Genomic DNA, 13281 nt, shown 5'->3' on the forward strand with positions numbered 1-13281 from the left:
TCTCATTTTGTATCCTCTCACCCTCTTTTTGTAAAAAGAGACCAAACTTTTGCCAGGACCAATCTGAGCAGTCCTACCCTCTAGAACCTTCCTGAGAGCTCAGAGCCTCAGATTTTTCTACCGCACGTTGTGCTAGGGAGTCTCCACTGAGCTCTGCTCAGTTTTTCTCAATTTCTCTACTTATTCTTCAACTTTACTGGAAACTTCGACATGTCTGACAAGGAGAACAAGCATTGAAAATGCAATAGGTCTCGCAATAACGCGAGTCTGAACTATTAGCATTGTAAATGATTATGCCCTTTATTTTTGCGTTCTGGTTTTTGGAACATAAATAAAAGGCTTTGCCATTTACAAGGCCTATAGCTTAAATTTGCGTTAAAACGAGACCTATTGCATTGCAATGGTGGTGGTGCTGCTGAGTTTTCTCTGAATCTGCACCCACAATGTGTGAGTGGCGTTGCGTGTGTGAGTGGCGTTGCGTGTGTGAGTGGCGTTGCGTCGCGCGCGACGCCACTCGCGCGCGATGCCACGCGCGAGTGGCGTCGCGAGTGGCGTCGCGCGCGCGGGTGAGTGTGGCGTTGCGCGTCCTGTAAGTGTTGCTGTGTGGGTGAAAGTGGCACAGAGCCTTTGATGTGGCCTGGCGCAGGAGAAATGCTGCTGCTGCTAATTAAATACAAGAGCGGCCGGGAAGCGGCCAGGAAACACAAGTACGGCCGGCCACATAATTAGGGGAGGAGAAGCTGCACAGCACACGCTGGGAGAAGCCCTTTGATGTGCTGTGCGGCCGCGATGCGCGCTCTGTGCTGGGGGAGGGCCATTAGCCTGAACTCGCGGCAAGATCAAACGAAGGGTGGGAGGGACATTGAGGAACAGGAACAGATGGCCATGAAAGTGTATGGGCCAAAAGCGCGTGCCTGTACGTGCACTCGAAGAAAACGCCACGAAAAAAAGCGGTGGTTTGACAATCAGTTAGAGCACTTGAATTCTCGGCCATTTCCCATTCCTTCGGAATGGTAAAGGACGAGACCTAAAAAGGCCTTATTCAGGCCCTGTGCCTCTTGTGGGGAAAAACGACTTTTTGTGCAAGATAAGCATGACAATTGTATTTATTGCTTATATCCTGACCACAAGGCCACAGATTGCAAGATCTGCAGAACCTTCTCGAACAAGACTCTTCGTGACAGAGAAGGTCGCCTGTTAACCTGGCTTCAGAAGATGAAGACTCGGAAGGAGCTATCATCGGAGGATGAGGATTCCATTTCTTTTGCTTCCTCTCACAGATCCAGGAAGAGGGGTAGGTCTCCCCCTGGTGCTTCTACTTCTGAGCCCCCTCTTCAGGCCCCTCACAAGATCTCTGACGGGTCTGAGAGGGCTGGTCCCCTTCAATCTCCTCACGGAAGTGAAAAGGAGAGGCAGGGACAGGCTGCGGGAATGCTTACATCCTTGAAGGACAAAAAGGAGGTTGTTCTCCCTTCTCCTCCGTCTAAAAAGAGCAAATCCAGTGACAAACACTCTTCTGTCACTTCAGGATTGATACCGGAGAAAAAACAGCGGTCGTCGACGATGAAAACACCAGGTACGTCGACGACAGTTCCTTCAAGTAAAGTTCCCGCTGTTTCCCTGGCTCCGTCGACGGCAGCGAGCTCCACGACGACGACTTCGTCGGCTCTCAGGGTTCCGAGTTCGTCGACGCTGACGTCTTCCACGTCGACGACGAGTAAGGTGCTGTCGACGGTAATGTTGATGACGACGAGTTCGTCCACAAAACCGTCGACTATGTCGGCGACGAGGATTGTGTCGACGAAGACGGTGGTACCGGCATCGAACGCCTTGACGACGACGCCGTCGACGAGACTGGCGACGGGTCAAAAAAATGCGTTTACCCATTCCGAAGATGAAGATAACGCCGGAGATAACATCTCCGCGACGAGTTTCTTCGCAACTACCAACAATGCTTCTCGATGACGAATCTGACGACGATGAGGAGGAGGATAATTATGGAGTGGCCTATAGTCCCTCTGACTTGAATGTCAAGATGCAGGAGACGGACACGGAGGAGTATTATGATCATTCTCGTGACTCAGTTCCATCCATATGTTTCGGAAGAGCAAGGCCCTCCTCGTGTGGGACAAAATGTGGGGCAGGGTATGGTAGCCATGCCCTCATCACTTATTACTGATCTACAAGTGATGCTGCAGGATTATCGCAAACGGTTCCCATCGGATCCTTAGGGACAGCCTGCGCACGCACCACCTCAGGTGCAGTCTCAGGTTCAACCGGTTATTGACCCTCATGCGGTACCAGTGGTGCCCCTCTCGCCACCACCAGCGACAATGGCCCGAGTCCGTACACCGGATCCAGACCCAGTACATGCTGTCCAGCAGGATACCTCTTCGGACGAGGAGGTTATACAGTTGAATCCCTTGATTGATCCTTCACAAGACCCAGACGTGGATCAAGGGGACAGTGGGCAGGTTGATCCAGATGCTACTGTTCGGGACATGACTATTTCACCCCCATTGGATATAGGGGGTTTTCATAACCTGATGGAAAGGGCAGCGAAGAGATTTGGACTGCCGGTGACGAGGGAGGAATCGGAATGTTTCCTTTATGACTTTAAGGAGCAATCCAAAAGATCGGTCAAATCCATTCCCATCATCGAACATGTATGGGAGGAAGGGATGAAAATTATGCAGAATCCTGCCACGGTTATTCCGGTTCTCCCCAGGCTGGAAAAGAAGTATAAGGCTCCGGATGGCAGTCCGGCTTGCCTTCTTGGTCAGCCAAGGCCTGATTCGGTGATCTCTCAGGCAGCCCAAACCAAGTCTAAGAATCCGTCCACACCGTTGACCACGCCTCCCGACAAGGATGGTCGGCGTCTTGATAACGTTGGGAAGCGGTTTTCATCCATGGCCAGCTTGCTTGTTAGAGCGTCAAATGCTCTGGCCATCCTTGGCCGATACGACCGCCAGATGTGGTGCGACATGGAACCCTTCGTGGAACAGTTACCAGAGCCCACAAAGGAGGAAGCCAAGAAGGTGCTTATGGAAGGGGAGAAATCTTCTGCTGAAGTTATCGACTGTGCAATGGACATTGCTTCCACGGCTTTTCGGGCATTGGCAGGCTCCGCAGTGCTACGTCGCCAGGGTTGGTTAAGAGCCACCTGGTTTCGTCAGGAGGTCCAAAATAGAATCCTGGATCTGCCATTTGATGGGGACATGCTTTTTGGTAAGCATGTAGACGATGCCCTGCAGAATATCAAGAAGGACACGGAGACGGCGAAGTCCTTGGGGTCACTCACCTACCGTAAGGTCCCCTTTAGGGGCGCACGAGGCAGAGGATTTTCATCGTACAAAGGAAATCAGCAGAGGTATTCCTCGCAGCCTTCTCAGTCCTATCAGCCCCAGTATTCTAATCAGCGAAAGGGACAATCGGCGTCCTTCTCCCGCCATCCGCCGCGGGGCCGGCAGGGCCGTGATAACACGAAGCGCCAATAGCGGCCTCCCGGCTCTTCCTCCCCTCCCGATCACATCAGTGGGGGGCAGGATATCTCTGTCTGAGCAGCTGGCAATCAATAACATCGGACCAGTGGGTCCTCAAGATTGTAAAGAGTGGCCATGTGTTGGAATTCAAAGATCTTCCTCCGACAAGAGCTCCGGCCGCCATCCGCACGGGACATCTGGGACTACTACACCTCGAAGCCCATCAATTGTTCCTCAAGGGAGCGATAGAACCGGTGCCTCTGTCTCAGAGGGGCCGGGGTTTCTATTCCAGGTTCTTCCTCGTGCGGAAGACGATAGACACTTGGCGTCCCATTCTAGACCTTCGGGAGCTCAACACCTATCTCGTCAAGCTCTCTTTCAGGATGGTCACTCTCCAGGAAATTCTCCCTCTCTTGAATCCAGGCGACTACTTGGCGTCGCTGGATTTAGAAGATGCGTATTTCCATATTCCGATACATCCAGCTCCCAGACAATACCTACGCTTCACAGTGGGAAAGAGCCATTTTCAATTCAAGGTGCTTCCTTTCGGCCTTCGATCGGCGCCAAGGGTGTTCACCAAGGTGTTGGCACCGGTAGCAGCTTTTCTTCGAAAACAATCTCTAGAAGTTTTTCCTTACCTGGACGACTGGCTCGTCAAAGCACCATCTTTCGAGGGAACTTCTCAAGCAGTGTCAACTTGCATCCATCTGTTCCGTTGCCTGGGCCTTCAGCTGAACCAACGCAAGTCAGTCCTGCTGCCCTCCAGAACAGCCAGGTTCCTGGGGGCTGTCTTGGACACCACGCAATGTACGGCTCGCCCCTCGGAGGACCGCCAACAGAAGTGGAGGACCGCCAACAGAAGTTGATGCTATCAGCTCGACAACTCTGCCACAAGAAATGTCTTTCGGTACGCCAATACAAGTCCCTTCTCGGGTCGATGTCATCCTGCATACCATTGGTACCGCATTGCAGGCTGCGCATGCGTCCTCTGCAGGAAGAACTAGACAAGCAATGGCGCCAGGCAGAGGGGTCGTTCGACGACAAGGTGCTGGTTACATCGCCAATGCGGAAGGCGTGCGAATGGTGGCTTCTAAAGGAAAACATCGCGCAAGGGCTGACATTCAGGATTTCTCCTTCACCCATGATCATGACCACGGACGCCTCGCTGGGGGGCAGTGCTCCGAGAACTTCAAGTCAGTGGCCATTGGAGTCCGGAACAGCGCCAATGCCATATCAATTTCCTGGAGCTGACGGCCATTCGGTTGGCTTTGCAGGCTTTCCTTCCCAGAGTTCGCACCCATACAGTGCTGGTCCGGACGGACAATACGACGGCCATGCATTACGTCAACAAATAAGGGGGTACCAGATCGCAGACTCTGTCCTCAGAGGCTCAACGGATCTGGGATTTTGCGATTCTACACAACATCACTCTGCGAGCCGAACACCTAGCAGGAACACTCAATGTCAGGGCGGATGCCTTGAGTCGACAGACGGAAGTGACCCACGAGTGGGAGTTGGATCAATCCATTCTGAACAGGGTGTTCTCGGTTTGGGGGACGCCAGCCATTGACCTCTTTGCTTCTCCGGAGAACTCCAAATGCCGGTTTTACGCAAGCAGAGTTCACCATCAGGGGTCCCTGGGGAACACTCTTTCGATGGCTTGGTACAGCGCATTCTTTTACGCTTTTCCACCGATCCCCCCTCATTCCTCGCGTTCTCAGGAAGATGAAGGCAGAGCCCTGCAAGATGATTCTAATTGCTCCGGCGTGGCCCAGACAATTCTGGTACACAGAGCTTCTGAGGCTCTCCCAAGCTCCTCCAATTCGCTTGCAACCCATTCCGTCCCTGTTGTCCAGGAGTCAGGGACAGGTGTACCATCCGGATCCGACATCGCTTCACTTGAAGGCGTGGCTCCTGAGCACAGAGAGTTCAGTCATCTAACACTCTCCCAGGAATGCAGAGAGGTTTTGTCTCGGGCCAGAGCACCAAGTACCAATAAGACTTACAAAGCAAAATGGAAGCGATTCTGCTTGTGGTGTCGGGGTCAAGGTCTCCATCCTTACAAGTCCCAACCTCATCAATTGTTGCCATATTTACTATCTCTGGCTAAGTCTGGTTTGGCACATTCATCAATTAAGGTGCATCTGGCGGCCTTGTCAAGGTTTAGGCGCAGTTCTTCAGGTCCTTCCTTATGGTCTTCTAGGATCGTCAAACAATTCTTAAAGGGTTTGTTCAGGACGTATCCGCCAGTTCGTCCACCTCCACCAGTTTGGCAGCTCAACCTTGTTCTGGCTCAGCTCATGAGAGCTCCATTTGAACCTGTTCACAAAGCGGACTTAAAGTTCCTGTCTTGGAAACTTGCCCTCCTCTTGGCTCTAACAACAGCGAGGAGAGTGAGTGAACTTCAAGCTCTCTCAATTGTGCATCCATTCCTGCAATTTAAAAGAGAAGGTCTTATTCTTCGCACCAATCCCAAGTTTATCCCTAAGGTGCCATCTGAGTTCCACTTGAATGAACCTTTGATTTTGAAATCTTTCTTTCCAAACCCTTCTACGCCTGCGGAACGCACGCTCCATTCTTTGGACGTTCAGAGATGCTTAAAATTTTATTTGGAGCGCACACGTCCTTTCGAGAGTCAACCCAGTTGTTTGTGTCCTACAGCGCTCCACGGAAGGGCTTTCCTTTGGCAAAGAGTGGCATTTCCCGCTGGATCTCCAGTGCGATTCAATTCTGTCATCAGGAAGCGGGCAAGCCACTGGACAATAGGGTCCGTGCACATTCCACTAGGTCTGTGGCATCGTCGGTGGCTCTCTTCTCGGGAGTTGCCATTAAGGACATATGTAGGGCAGCAGTACTCGTACCTTCACGAAACACTACTGCCTGGAGTCTGCAGGACGAGACGACGCGGCTATCGGTCATGCAGTCCTGCGGAATCTTTTTCATTGAGAGGGGAGCTTTCCCTACAATCCCTCCATCCTGGTGAGCACATTTTGTAGTTTTTCTTATGCTATATGTATTACTGATATGCTTATGTGATGCCATGTATTTACAAAATGTGTTCTTGGTAATTTACTGCTAGCTACTCTGATACAAAGCATGGGAATCTATGAAAGTTCCAATACTGGGCAAGAAAACAAGTTACTTACCTGTAACTTTGGTTCCCCAGTATTGGTAACTTCCATAGATTCCCATGCGCCCTCCCTCCTCCCCTGGGAAAGCTCAGTCTTTTTACAGAGATAGTGGCGGTTTGCACAACGGCTACGAAAATCTGAGGCTCTGAGCTCTCTCAGGAAAGTTCTAGAGGGTAGGACTGCTCTGATTGGTCCTGGCAAAAGTTTGGTCTCTTTTTACAAAAAGAGGGTGATAGGATACAAAATGAGATGAGGCCTAGGCTTCTCTTGTTTCTATGGTCTTTTTTATACTACCGAGGCTCCCATTCCGACGACGGGGAATGATACAAAGCATGGGAATCTATGAAAGTTACCAATACTGGGGAACCAAAGTTACAGGTAAGTAACTTGTTTTCCTATGAATGATAAGCAGTGGGTGAGTTCAAGCTCCTTATTCAGCACAATATCTCTCGCAAGCAAGAGTGCATACGCTAGCACATGCTCACGCAGGCGAAACATAAAAATTGCATTTCAAATCACATTTAGTGCACACTGGATTATTTCGGCCACAATAACATTTGAAATAGTGAGAACTACATTTGGGATGAAGTGTTATCACCTGCTCTCACTTGGGTGGGATCCCCAGATGCAAGTTACAATAGTCTTGCCAAAGTCCCCAAGTGGGATAAGATTTCTAGTTTTAGTTCGCAGAATGACGGAAGGTGCTTGAGTTTTCCTAAGCAAATGAAGGTCTAAATTGGTCATGTTTCCTTATGTGGGGAGATAGTGTTGAGTCAAGCCTAATTGTGTAGCTGGTGTTTGCCAGGAATGAATATCTGCCTTTGAACATGAGTTTAAGAAAGATTGTATCCCCGGCCAAATTTGCTTTTAAGCTTAGGAGTGATGAGAAACTGTATTGCTGTAAGTTCAACCTCAGGAAATTGTCGGACATCCACTGTTGGAGTTTTGTGACTATATCGAAGGGTGAGGGCATTATACATACAAGATGTTTATTGATGTAGATGTGTTGTCTGCATGTATGTACTCTGTGGCTATAGCTTCATATTAAATATTGTGAATGGTTTAGATAATTGGATACCACATGGCATCTTTTTTTTTTCTTCATATTTACGCTTACTCATGACTAGAGGGAGAAAAGAACCAATTCAAGACCTGAACGTGCGACAGTATTGAAAGCTGCTGGTAGATCGAGTGACCAGATTAAGCATGTTTCCTTCATCTAGTATCCAGTGTATATCCTGGACAATGTTAGTGATACTTTTTCCAGATCGAAATCCAGACTGGCTGTTCGCAGGTAGATGGCTGTTGATAGTTTGTGTGAGACCTTTGACTCATGCTCAGCTGAGAAGTTTCTTCAAGGTTTTTTTCTTCAGGATTGATGTTGACTGGCCAGTATTTAAGAGATTGCGGAGAACTACATAAGTGAGGGAAGCATTGTTCAGGGGCCACCATATGTTGCCAATAATGAAGGTTAATTTATGTTTGGAGGGAGGACGTCTCCGAAGTATTTAATGGAATTTAATTGATGGTGTAGTGATCTGTACTTGAATGTAGTTTGCTATAGAAGTCTGTATCACATGCATACCTTCCCTGTTCTTTGATAATGTCTATTGAAAGAGTTTATTAATGTCTGTTTCAACTATGATTGCAGTGGCGTAACAATAGCCCCTGCGATGCGTGGGGCCACCGAGCTCCAGTGGGCCCCCTCAAAGTACCATGCACGGGCAGGCCTGAGAGCACCTGACTAGATCTGGAGCGTGGGGGGCTCCCCTCCATGCACTTTGCGGGGGCAAGTTTTGTTACTCCATTGTATGATCCTTCAGCATTTTTTATGTATCTCCAGTTTGACAAAATGTCAGACTTTGAAGCACCAGTATAGTGTTCACTGATCTGTTGGTGCGTAAATGGCTTGCTCAACAGATTGAGTTCAAATTCAGTTAGAACCTGGTCTTCTAGTGCTGTTAGCTAAGAGATGGGATGTGGATGCTGCTTTGCAGATACACCAGCATTCCTAAGATTGCATGTTTCTCAAGCTATTCTATATTCACTTCATGACAGTATTTTGTGCTAAAATTGTTTTTCGCAAGAAAATATGCAACCTGTGCATAATCTGTTTCCAGTATCATGCCTACCATCTGTAGGACGTGTAATACCGATCAAAGTTACTAAATGAAGCACAGTTAAATATGCTCTTGAGGGTTGGAGTCTTAATGCTTTCACGTTGTATTGTGTTTTTTTGGGAACATGAGTAACTCTAGTCCATTGCTACCTCTCCTGCAGGTGACCAGTTAATGGAAGAATGGATCAGTGTGCCAGGGATGTTCTAATAAACTGAAGTCGCGCCAGCATCTCGTGAGAATTTGAGGAAGGTGCGACCACTCTGCATCGATCAATCCAGGGATCATATGGACTTGATTGCCACTGAACATTTGGAAAATGGCTAGAAGGTTAATTTTATTGAGCAACAAGAAGCTGTGCAGGACAAAAATTCTTCACATGTGGCCAGTGTGGATGGAACTCGCTGTGGACCTCCTTACATTAAACACAGACCCTACAACTTGTGCTTGACAACGGAATGTTGAAAAACTCCATGTTCAATGCAAACATTCTAACATGATCTACTCAGAAATAGAACTCTTTGGTCATTTGTTATTAATCCCAAAGCCTTTCTTTGGAGGGAAATTGTGACAGACTGCTATTAAGCTCACCTTGGGCTTGGATATAGTGGCAGAAAGAATGTTTGCAATTTGTTTTTGAAATGTTTTCTAAAGCACAGAAGAGCGCAAATTTCTATTAAAAAAAAAAATTCAATATTCTGCGCAGAATTTGGTGTTCAATATCAGTACACGTGGTATTTATTTTTCCAGGTTGCAATCACGTCAAGCAAACAATAGGGACAGAGCTTCTCTCTTTGTGGTGGAGTTCATCATAATCTTCATGTGGAGTTACTTACTACTTTTATCACTTTACCTGTGTTTTACAACATCTGAATAATTTTTTTTTACCTTTGATTTACATCAACACCTCTTTCCTGGAAGACATGCATTCGTACTGATGCATTGTGTTCCAGAAGTCTAAGAATTTCAAATGCTGGTGTATCAGTAACAGCAAATCTTTTTCTACGGGCTAGCAATATCTTTAACAATGATAGCATAGCCCCAGATATGCAACTGTTCTGCTTCCACATATTGAGTTTGAGTTTTAAATAATTTTTAAAGCGCACGTACACCTGGCGGTTTCATGGCGCTACAGTATACCGATTCCTTGAGAAACAGATCGGGGGATGACAAGGAGGAACTTATTGAGGGAAAGCTTTAGAAAATAGAAAGGTTTTTAACCCCTTTCTAAAGAGAGGGTATTGGGAAGAGCATCTAAGGTGGGGTGGGAGAGAGTTCCAGAAAGTGGGAGCCAGTGTGGAAAATTGAGCCCCCCCATTTTTTCCGGCGAAAGCGGGGAACTGTCAAAAGGTGTTGAGGAAGAGCGGAGTTCCCTGGCGGGAGCATAGGCATTGATCGCTGAAGAGATGAAAGAAGGAGCAGAGCCTTAAACTGGGAGCGTCACGAATGGGGAGCCAGTGCAAGGATCTTAGAAGGGATGTGATGGGATTTGGACAAATTGTGAACCAAGCGGGCAGCTTGGTTCTGTACTAGCTGTAGTTGTCGTATACTATAGGCTGGCATCCCGTGATATAGGGCGTTGCCATAGTCCAATCGAGAGACGACCATAGCTAGTACAATTAGTTTTAAGGCGGTGAAGGAGAAGAAGCGGGAGACCTTGCGGATAGTGCGGAGAGAGAGAAAAGAAGAAGAAACCACCGAGCTCTCCTGGGAGTGCAGAGTAAGTTGGTCGTTAAGTTTGATACCAAGCGTTTTGACAGGGGAAGAAGGGGATGGAGGGGGCCCAAGAGGGGCCAAAAAAGAGGGGACCAGGGACTGGAGCAACCACCTGTCAAAACCAGCTCTGTTTTATCTGGGTTTAGTTTCAGGTGGTTGAAATTCATCCAGTCCCGGATAAGGAGCATGGTAGATTAAAATTGGATATAGAGTCCGAGGATTGAGAGCGAGAGATGAGCTGGAGGTCATCCGCATAATTGTATACGGAGACCTCCCTTTGCTGAAGGGCAAAGATAAGGGGGGCTATGTACAAGTTGAATAATAATGGGGAAAGGGAAGAGCCCTGAGGAACGCCACATAAGACCTTCCGTGGTTCGGCCGAGAAGTCGCCCAGGCGCACCGCTTGGGTGCGGTCACTCAGAAAGGAGGACAGCCAAACCAAGGCCGAGCCTCCGCCCGCCGCCCCGACACTGGAAAGTAAGATGGAGTGGTCCACCGTGTCAAAGGCGGCGGACAAGTCGAGTAGGATCAGGCCTGGGGGATGTTTTGGTCCAATCCCTCTCGGAGGTCGTCAAGTACCGATAGCACTACTGACTCGGTGGAGTGAGCTGGGCGAAATCCGGCCTGACGGGGGGCTAAAACTGTTTTCTTCCACATAGGTGGTGAGTGCTCTAGTCACGTGTCGCTCCAGAACTTTCCCAAGGAAGGGGAGTAAGGAAATGGGGCGATAGTTGGCGGGAGCAGAAAGGTCCGTGCCAGGCTTTTTAAGAATGGAAAGAATAGCATTTTTAAGAGTAGGGGTAACAACGCCCTGAGACAGGGAGCAATTGTGAAAAGTGAGCGGGGGTAACGGGCAGTTGGTGAAAATATGACAGAGAATATGGGCAGGACACGGGTCAAGTGGGAAACCGGATTTAACCAGCGGGAGAAGGGAGAGAAGGGATTCTTCCGTTAGGAGAGGAAATGAGTCAAGACGAGCTTCAGGGGCGGGGCAGGTTAAGGAAGGAGGAAGAAGGGGGGGGGGGGATGTTTGCTCTGATTTTTGCGATTTTATCCAGGAAATAAGTATTCAAGGAGTTGCATAGGGATTGTGACTGGGAAGGTTTGAGGGTGGTTCTGTCTGAGTAAGCTAGTTTGTTAACAATAGAGAACATTTCTCTAGGCTTATTCTCAGCGACTAGGACTTTAGAGGAAAAGTAGTCAGTTTTGGTGGTCAGAATAGATTTTTAGGTCTCGCAACCTATCGATGCGGGCAAGCGCATCGAGCGGAGCGAGAATTCAAGTAGCCAAAATCCTCGTCAAACTAAGGGCTTTCCGCTGGCGTTTTGTTTACGTTCACGTGAATCACGTGATCGAACGCGCATCAGCCTCCCTCCCTCCCTCCCTCCTATCGGCCATACTTTCAGCTCCAGCACCTCCCCTCTCTCCTCCCCTCTCTCCCCGCACACAGCCTTCCTTGGATTTCTCCTCCCCCCTCCCCAGCCAGCTTCCCCCAGGCCGTGTTCCCTCCCCTGCTACCCCATCCTCACTCATCCCTCGCACCCCCTCCTCCTTCAGGCCCCCACCATTTGCTTTTGCTTGTGTCATCAGACTCACGACCTCTGCGCCAGTTTGAGATCTCACGAGATACTGCCGGATGTCTCCAACTTTACAAAACTTCGGAGCACTAACTCGTGCTACACAAATTAAACATCGGCACATATTTTCCTCACTTTGTTACTTTAATTCTGTGATCTAAATCTTCACAGTTTAAGTTAAAATGACAAGATTGTCAACACGCTGTCGTGAAAGCCTAGAAATTTTTACGTTACTCAACTCAGCGCGAGCTTTTCTCTAATTGACGAGTCTCGGTGAGCCCGCCCAGCAGAGCCCCAGACAGACAGCGCCTGGTGCGGGTGACCTCTGGCTTCAGGGCACTTTGGAGAAATGAAGTGCTCTGCAGTCTGCACAGTGCATATGAAAACAACACTTCGAAAGAAGGCGCTGGCGAAATATGTAAAAAGGCCGACGTAATTCACTTGCTAGCTGGCGTTTTGCATTACGCTTTTTACACAGAATTCTGTAAAATTACGCGGCGTGGTATCACTGGGGTTGATTCAATTACACCTCAGACAGCGGGAACGCCAAACAAGCATTGGCATTGCCAATAGGTCTCGCTTGTGGGACCTTATAAGTATTTAGTTTTGCAGCACAATATCCTTGGTGCAACAAGGATATTGTGCTGCAAAACTAAATACTTATAAGGTCCCACAAGCGAGACCTATTGGCAACGCCAATGCTTGTTTGTATAGTGACAGAAGGGAGGAATAGTGAGCTTTGAGGATGGGACAATATTGTCGTCTCCAGGCTCGTTCGGCGCGACGGACTGTAAGCTTTAGTGCCTTCAGTTGTTGAACCAGTGGTTGGAATCGTTCGTACGTCTGGAGGAGACTCGCCTGAGCGGGGCGAAGGAGTCACAGCCTGATGTTAGCCAGGAATTGATGGAGTTGGCTTGTTCTGAAATGGACTGACCAAATAGGTCAGGGCTGGAAGAGGAGAGAGAGGTAGCTAAAGAGGCCGCATCCACCCGGCCCCAGGAGCGTACCCAGATGTTTTTGGGGTGCGAGGGTTTGGTGGGTGGGCCAAGTTGTGAGGTAAAGGAAATCAAGGAGTGGTCAGACCAGGGACAGGGGGAAGTGGATAAAGACGCAATGGGACAGTTGAGGGACCAAATCTGGTCAAGGATGTGTCCCTGAGTGTGAGTAGGAGACAGGACATGTGAAGTAAAATTAAGAGAGTGCAGAGTTTCGGAAAATTCTTTAGAAGTGGAACATTCTGATGGGTCAGAGGGCCAAA

The 13281-nt window shown here is 48.7% G+C and overlaps 1 protein-coding gene across 2 annotated transcripts in view; it reads left to right on the forward strand.

Moving 5' to 3' along the window:
* LOC144773578 (uncharacterized) overlaps positions 1–9429 on the forward strand; it is a 150361-nt gene extending 140932 nt beyond the window's left edge. For both annotated transcript variants that reach the window (XM_078658698.1, XM_078658697.1), the window contains one exon: positions 8894–9429. The gene's annotated coding sequence lies outside the window, so the exon portion shown is untranslated. The remainder of the gene's footprint in view (positions 1–8893) is intronic.
* The last annotated feature ends 3852 nt before the right edge of the window (positions 9430–13281 follow it).

This window comes from Lissotriton helveticus, chromosome 8 (assembly GCF_964261635.1).
Source record: "Lissotriton helveticus chromosome 8, aLisHel1.1, whole genome shotgun sequence".
Lineage (NCBI taxonomy): Eukaryota > Metazoa > Chordata > Amphibia > Caudata > Salamandridae > Lissotriton > Lissotriton helveticus.